Source organism: Myotis davidii, unplaced genomic scaffold (assembly GCF_000327345.1).
Source record: "Myotis davidii unplaced genomic scaffold, ASM32734v1 scaffold238, whole genome shotgun sequence".
Taxonomy (NCBI): Eukaryota; Metazoa; Chordata; class Mammalia; order Chiroptera; family Vespertilionidae; genus Myotis; species Myotis davidii.
In genome coordinates this window covers 886,512-894,046 of record NW_006293779.1, presented here as the reverse complement: position 1 = coordinate 894,046, position 7,535 = coordinate 886,512, and the positions used below count along the sequence as shown (strand labels likewise).

Sequence of the window (7,535 nt, the reverse complement as noted above, 5' to 3'; positions counted from 1 at the left end):
CAGAGAGGAAGGGAGAGAGATAGAGAGTTAGAAACATCGATGAGAGAGAAACATCGATCAGCTGCCTCCTGCACATCTCCCACTGGGGATGTGCCCGCAACCAAGGTACATGCCCTTGAATGGAATCGAACCTGGGACCTTTCAGTCCGCAGGCCGACGCTCTATCCACTGAGCCAAACCGGTTTCGGCCTATACTTTACTTTTTAAAATCATCACCGGAGGATATTTTTCCACGGATTTTTTAGAGAGTGGAAGAGAGAGGGAAAGACAGAGAGAAATATCTATGTGAGAGGAACACATTGATTGGATGCCTCCTGCACGTGACCTGACCTGGGCCTGGCCCGGCAGTGAAGAGCCTACAACATCTGAAATAAAAGAGAATAACCTAGTCACTAAGTGGAGCCTTCTAATCATGGGCTTGAAGTTGTGTAAATATAAGTGAGAGTACAGAAATAATTCCGCAGGCCCACACTCTATCCACTGAGCCAAACCTGCCTGGGCCCTGTACTTTACTTTTTATAGGTTCCAATAAAAAGTCTAACTTCAAATTCCCGCTTCAGAAGTAATTTATAACTGAAACTGTACCATATCATAAGAGTCCTGAAGACATTTAAAATGTTTTCACTTAGATGGTGCCATAAAAGGGAAATTAATATTATATGTTCAAGTAGCTTTGTGTACAAAAATTAGCTTAAAATACTTTAAGATATTTAGCTTTTGCCCGGTCAGTATTGCTCAGTGGTTGAGTGTCAAACTATTAACTCAGAAGATCACGGTTCGATTCCCGTGTTAGGGCACATGCCTGGGTTGTGGACTTGATCCCCAGTAGGGGGCATGCAGGAGGCCGCCAATTGATGATTTTGTCTCATTGATGTTTCTTTCTCTATCTCCCTTTCCCTTCCTCTCTGAAATCAATAAAAATATATTTTTTTAAAAGAAAGAAATTCAGCTTTTAAAGCTTAATCACTATCAATAGTGAAATGCTCACTAGTGCTCATCAGCACTTCTAACTATTACCTTCTGTGTGTTCTTATTCTTTTTGTCTTGTGAGAATAAGTTTTTTGATGGCGGTTTGGTGATATCTATTTCATGCTCAATTCTGGAGTCATGCTCTAATAATTCTGGCCACTGCTCTGGCTGACGGCACTGAATTTAGCTGGTATTTCCGTTTGTTTGTGATCCATAAAACTTAATACTCCCAGGTGTCTTCTGTTTCAGGAAGTCTCCCTAAATCTCTTTGGTTGAATTCTGTCCCATTTCTGCGCTCTCATGACACCCGGGCATGTGTCTCTGACCCTGGACTTAACAGACTCACTGTTTTTTAATAACCAGTTTGAAATCTATTGCCCATATGTTGATGTGGGCCCTTTACATCTCAGCTCATACATGGTGCTTAACATTTAACTGATATTCAGTAATTGCTGGCCTTTCACCAAATAATACTTTTCTCTGAGAGCTTGGAGACACTTTTGAAAGCGATCTTTCATTGTCAGTGCTTCTTGCAGCATTCCTACATAGCTACTTAGAACTCGGGATTTCCAATCCTTTCCTGGTATTTTTGGAGACAGGCAGCTTCCACCCCCAGCATGCAGCAATGGTAGATTAGAAAGAGATTTTGTACTCCAGGCTGTGCCTTCTGTTGACATTCTCTTGCTTCTTAGAGGCTTTCGCTGTAGAGTCCTCATTCCCTTGGAGCCTCTTTGTGTAGATTCTGTCCTCTGAGATTGTCATCTGGCCCCAGTGGGAGGATGCCTAAGAGTTTTATTTACTTTTGACAGTTACTGAAAATGATCTCTTGTTCATGGTGGGCACATAAAGCATGAGCATGTTTGTGCTGGTACCAAGAACTGAACGGATGTCAATAACCAATTCAGAATTCATCTCATAAGGCCTCCTTGCATTTTTTTTTGTAACAGTTAAAGTAACATGGCTTAACTGCATTTTATTTATTGCTGGATTTCTGGGGCAGAGCCTGGACTCCCAGAGTTCTTTGGGTTAAGTGCTCAGCACAGTGACTGGCACAGGAGCACTCATAAAGATCTCCTCCTCCTCCATCATCATCATCATCATCATCATCATCTACTTCTGAGCTGAAGTAGTTTGGGGCTTTATTTTGGGGTGTTATTTACAATTTGAACACTGAAGTTGCCATAGTATGGCATAATCTTTCATGAGGTTGAATTTGTCCATCTGGAAACCACCTGATTGCAAATGTCTAATATGTATATACTTCGGTTCTCTTCCCTGTTGAGCTCCAGCCAGATGCCAGGAAAATACTTCCTTGGTAGGACTTTGGAATTCCATGGTAGCTATTACTAGAGCTCTTCAAGACTGTCAGAATCGCTGTAAATATGCTAGTTTGGTTGCCAATGTTAAATCCCAGTAACCAAGAAAAAATAAATAAAATGCAGCCTGACTTTGGTACTTAATTGTTAACCAAAAAATGCAAGGAGGTCTTGTGAGCTGGTTATTTTCTGTTCAGTATTTGGTACCAGTGAATCCCTGAATTGTCAAGATTGCTGTAATAATGCTGGTTATTCATTTGCAGACAATAGGGCCTGTGATTGAATGCTTAAAAGCCAAGCACAGGCATTAGTAAAAATTTCTTCTGGATGATGCCTAGAAATTGATCTAATAAGCAAGCCTTACTAACGATAAAATGTATGTGGATGGTGGAAAAAACTTAAATTTTAAAATCAGGTGGACCTGACTTTGCAAATGAGTAACACGATATGAACAAGTAATTTAACTTCTGTAGGCCTCAATTTGCTCATCCCTGAAATGAACAGAATAATACCTAGTTTTCTGGGTGTTATAAGATTTAAACATAATAAAGGTAATTTTTCTAACATGATGTCTATCCTATTACATGCCACCAGCAAGTAGTATTTGTAGAGACTATTATTTCTTCATTTTCTAAAATCTAGAATAACATGGATTATTAATGCTTCATTGATTTAGTAAAAGCTCTTTGCAGGGGAAAAAAAATTTAAAAACCCAGGAAAACCTCATTTAACAAACCTTTCCAAGACAAAAATGAAGAAAAAAATTACTTTTAGAGTTAAGAAATACAGTATTATCCAGGGCTACCACATATTGTAATTGTTAACTAAATTTGGGGGATATTGCTCCACTATCCAGGAATAATAGCTTATTCTCTGAGTCATCATTTCAAGCTGTTTACAGCATTTTAATTTTACTGTAACCATTTGGCTCACTTCCCAAGTTCATACTATTCCATTTGGTTTGTGATAGAAACAACTTTGACAGTGATGATAATGAGACTGTGACAGAACATGCTGAGAAAAGTAACTTATTAAAGAACATAAGATAACCCTAGCCAGTTTTGCTCAGTGGATAGAGCATCACCCTACAGATCAAAGGGTCCCGGGTTCAATTTCAGTCAAGGGCACGTACCTTGGTTGCAGGCTCCACCCTGGCCTGGGCCCTGGTTGGGGCGTGCAGGAGGCAACGAATTGATGGGTTTCTCTCACATTGATGTTTTTCTCTGTCTTTCCCTCTCTCTTCCACTCTCTTTAAAAATCAATGGAAAAATATATTTGGGTGAGGTTTAAAAAATTTTTAAAAAGGACATAAAATAGAGAAATCGAGAGAACTAGAGATGACATTGAAAGAAATGAGAGGGGAAATTAAAATTCAAACAAGATCAATGCAGAAACAAGCAAAGAATACCAAATGTGGAGAGTACATAGAAGAAAAAACAGTATGTATTTTGTGATTTATGATCTTTTTCAAGATGAGGACTTTAGAGAGGGTGAGTTGTAGGGCAGAGACACAAAACCTGGCTGGGAAGGTGGAGAAAAGGGAAGGTGGCTGAGGTTGAGGTTGCCAGAATGAAATGCTCTGGATCAAGTCAAAGGGTGGGAGGTAAATGATTTCTTTATTTTTTCACTTCCAGTAGTTTCTGTCTTTCTCTTCACCATGTCAAGCAAAGCTAGGTGAAGTGGGAGCAGGGACCCAGGCCCTTCTGAGGAAACCACCTAACGAATGCCAGCCATGCTTCAGCTCTGAGCTTCTTCCTTATGGAAACCATGTGTTCATACTGATGGAAACTATAGTTTGGATTGCCTGCCCCATACAGAAGAATTAATTATCCAAGAAAAGTTACCTTAAATAATTTCAGAAATTTGACACACGTGAAAGATGTCACCCAAGGAGCAAGGAACACTAAACTTCCCTTCAAACAGACTCCAGAGGAAGAGAGTCATTAGCCTTCTACTCTGGATGGGAATAATCCCAGTACTTCTGGCTTCTTTTTCCCGCTCTTCACAATATCTTTTGTATTTTTTCTCCTCTTGGTAAACTTCAGACCTGTCTCCATCAGACCTTCTACCACATGACCTTATCTCCTCCTTTTTAGAGTAAATTTTAAAAGTTTCTGCTTAGGTGGAAACTTCCTTGACTTCCTGCTATCAGGAGGACAAATCTTATATCTTTACCCATTTTTCTCTTTCCTGTTGTTACATTAAAAGAGATGACCCTCTGCTTTATCTCAGATAAATCCCACCACCTGTGCATGGGTTCATCACCCTTGTCCTCTCAGGGGCCTTGTTAAAAGATTAAATTATCTTTCTTCTGTCCCTTAAATTTCCCTTCCCACTGATTCTTTGCACTTACACATACTCAGGTGTGTCAACTCAGAAGTCTGTAACAGGTATGCAGATGCTAACTCAACAATTCCCCTTGTATGTCTTAGACATCTCTAATTCAACGTGTTCAAGAGTGAACTCATCATTCGCCTCCCATGAACTCCCTACTCCTTCTTCCTTCCCTCAATTTAGCAATTTTGGTTGGGTTATGAAATGACTTCATAACCCAACCAAATGTCTACCTAGAAATCTGGAAAGCATCCTTGATTTCCTCCTTTCTGATCATTCCACCATAGCAAACAAATCAACAGATCTTGTAGGGTCTATCTTCAAAATATATTCAATAACCAGCCACACATTTCTCTCTCCATTGCCACAGTCTGGTTTAGATAACCATCATCTTTTGCCTGAAAGGCTATAATTGACTACTAGTTGGTTTCCCATCATTAGTGTAGGTCTTTACTAATCTCTTCTTTATACTGCAGCTAGAGGGAATCTTTAAAAAATCTGAATATGATCATGCCACTCTCCTCACCTTTAAAACAATGATAAATTCCAGACTCCTTAATATAGCTTACAATACTGTTCATGAGCTACTTGTATTGACTATTTAGGTCTCATATCTCACCACATTAAATACTTCAGCCAATCAAAATGTCTTTCAACTTTTCTTAATTGGCATCTCCCCACCCATTATTTGCCTTGTGTGAACTGATTCCTAGACTAAATTAGTGCCCCAACCCTTCATAAGATACGTTATTGTAATTACTTGTTTAATTCTTTGCTAGAGTATAAAGGCATGCATTGTGTCTGTCTTGCTCACCAATTTAGCTTTCTCCCTGCTCACCCCCAACTTCTTCTGCCAGCCACTATAGTGCCTTACTTAGTAATTGGTATCTAATAGATTCACAGTAAGTATTTGTCAAATGACTTATCTTTCAGAGTTTTGTTATTTCTCTTACTGAACTCAATAATCTTGATTCTCCTATGGAGTCTCAGAAAATATAATCACAAAACTTTTTAAATCTCATGTCTATGGTTAGAAAGGGAGATTAAGCTTGAATGTTACCTGAACAACAAATGCTATACACCTTAGTCATTAATCCTTAAAGCTTAAAGGTTTGTAATATTTACTACCCACTTTCACAAAGGATTTAGGCATTTAGAGAAATGCCTTGTCTCCATAGGAAGGTTATATGAATGTTAACATATATATATGGCCATTTATGTATAAAAATATTTATGTATACCTGCCATTGGGGGGAAAAGAGTTTTCAAGGGCTTAGGGGAGTTGTTTGTTTTCTTGGAATAGAAATAATGCTTTAGACAAGATAATCTTTGGAAGTTCTTATATGGCCAACATCACTTCAAAACCATTTGTTGAATGCTTATTAGATATAATCTGTCACCTGATAAATTCTCAAGCACAGAGCCAGGAGGAGCCTTTGCTGTCATTTTGGCATGCTTCCTAGACACTGTCTGGGAATTTAGTCTACAGCATCTCTGACAATCATTGCCTTACTTCGGCTGGAGAACGTTCAGGAATGGAATTCCATTGCTGATGAGCCCACCTGCCCCACTACTGGATGCTCTAGTGTCACGATATTTATTCTTCTGCTTCCCTTTTCCTTCTCTAACCTACCATCTCTCTTCCTGTCACTTCGACACATAAATCCTCTACTGTAACTAAATCCTCAACTAACAAGCCTCTAAATACTAGAAAGGAAGAGGTAGTGCAGGTGAGCACACAGTGTTTTGCAGGCCACATGGTAGGTACATTTTATGCTACCCCACTAACTCCTTAAGCAATCTAATACACTAAGCAGCGTTAATAGCATTATACTCAGAGGTAATTAAAACTTTCACTATTTAGTTAACTTTATGTCGAAATCCAATTTTTTAGACCTCTAAACATTCTGAGTAAAGAGCCGGAGGTGCTAATTCACCCTGGCCAGCGTGCTCAGTTGACCCACACACAAAATGGTCTTGGGTTCAATTCCTGGTCAAAGGCATGTACCTCTGTTGCAAGTTCCATCACCAGCCCCAGATGGGGCACATGCAGGAGGCAACCAATCAATGCATCTCTCTCACATCCATGTTTCTCTCTCTAACCTCTCCCTACCTAATTCCTGCCATGCTCTCTAAAAAAATCAATGGGAAAATATCCTCGGATGAGGGTTAACAAAAAACAAATTTAAAAAGAACCTGGGTGCTAATTTATATCTGTTAATAGATAGCTGCATGGAATAGGCTCCTCTTCACTCTTTCTGAAATTGGGAGCACACTCCTTGTTGTCCTAGGCAACCTCACAAGGGATTTTTTGAAGAAAGAGTCTTCACCAGTCATGTTAATGAAAGTCTTTTTACTGCACAAATACATCATGGCTTTTGGAAATCACACCCAACAGAACTCTGTTGCCCTTTTGAAGTGAGAACTTCTTTATTAGAAACTAGAGGCCTGGTGCACAGATTTGTGCATGGGTGGGGGTCCTCAGCCCGGCCTGCACTCTCCAATCTGGGACTCCTCAGGGGATGTCCGACAGTCAGACATCCCTCTCACAATCTGGGCGCTCATCCCGGCCCTGCTGCACCTGCCATTGCTGCTGCTGCCACCACCACCACCACCACCACCACCGCCACCACCGCTACCGCTGCCACCACTGCCACTCAGTAGTGCTACCGTGGAGGCGGGAGAAGCTCCAGCCACCGCAGTTGTGCCTGTCAGCCATGAGCCCGGTGTCTGGAGCCCTATGTCTGGCATCTGTCAGTCAGCTGAGTGGCGTTCCCACTGTGGGAGCTTACTGACCACCATAGGGCTATTCCTGCATTGAGTGTCAGTGTGTGTCATAGCAATTGGTCACTTAGGGTTTTATATATATAACTAGGGGCCCGGTGCAGGAAATTCGTGCACTTGGTGTGTGTGTGG

The 7,535-nt window shown here is 40.5% G+C and overlaps 1 protein-coding gene across 5 annotated transcripts in view; it reads left to right on the top strand.

Moving 5' to 3' along the window:
• The window catches only part of RASGRP3 (RAS guanyl releasing protein 3), a 106,754-nt gene that overhangs the window by 55,170 nt on the left and 44,049 nt on the right, over window positions 1-7,535 (top strand). The gene's annotated exons all lie outside the window — the stretch shown is intronic.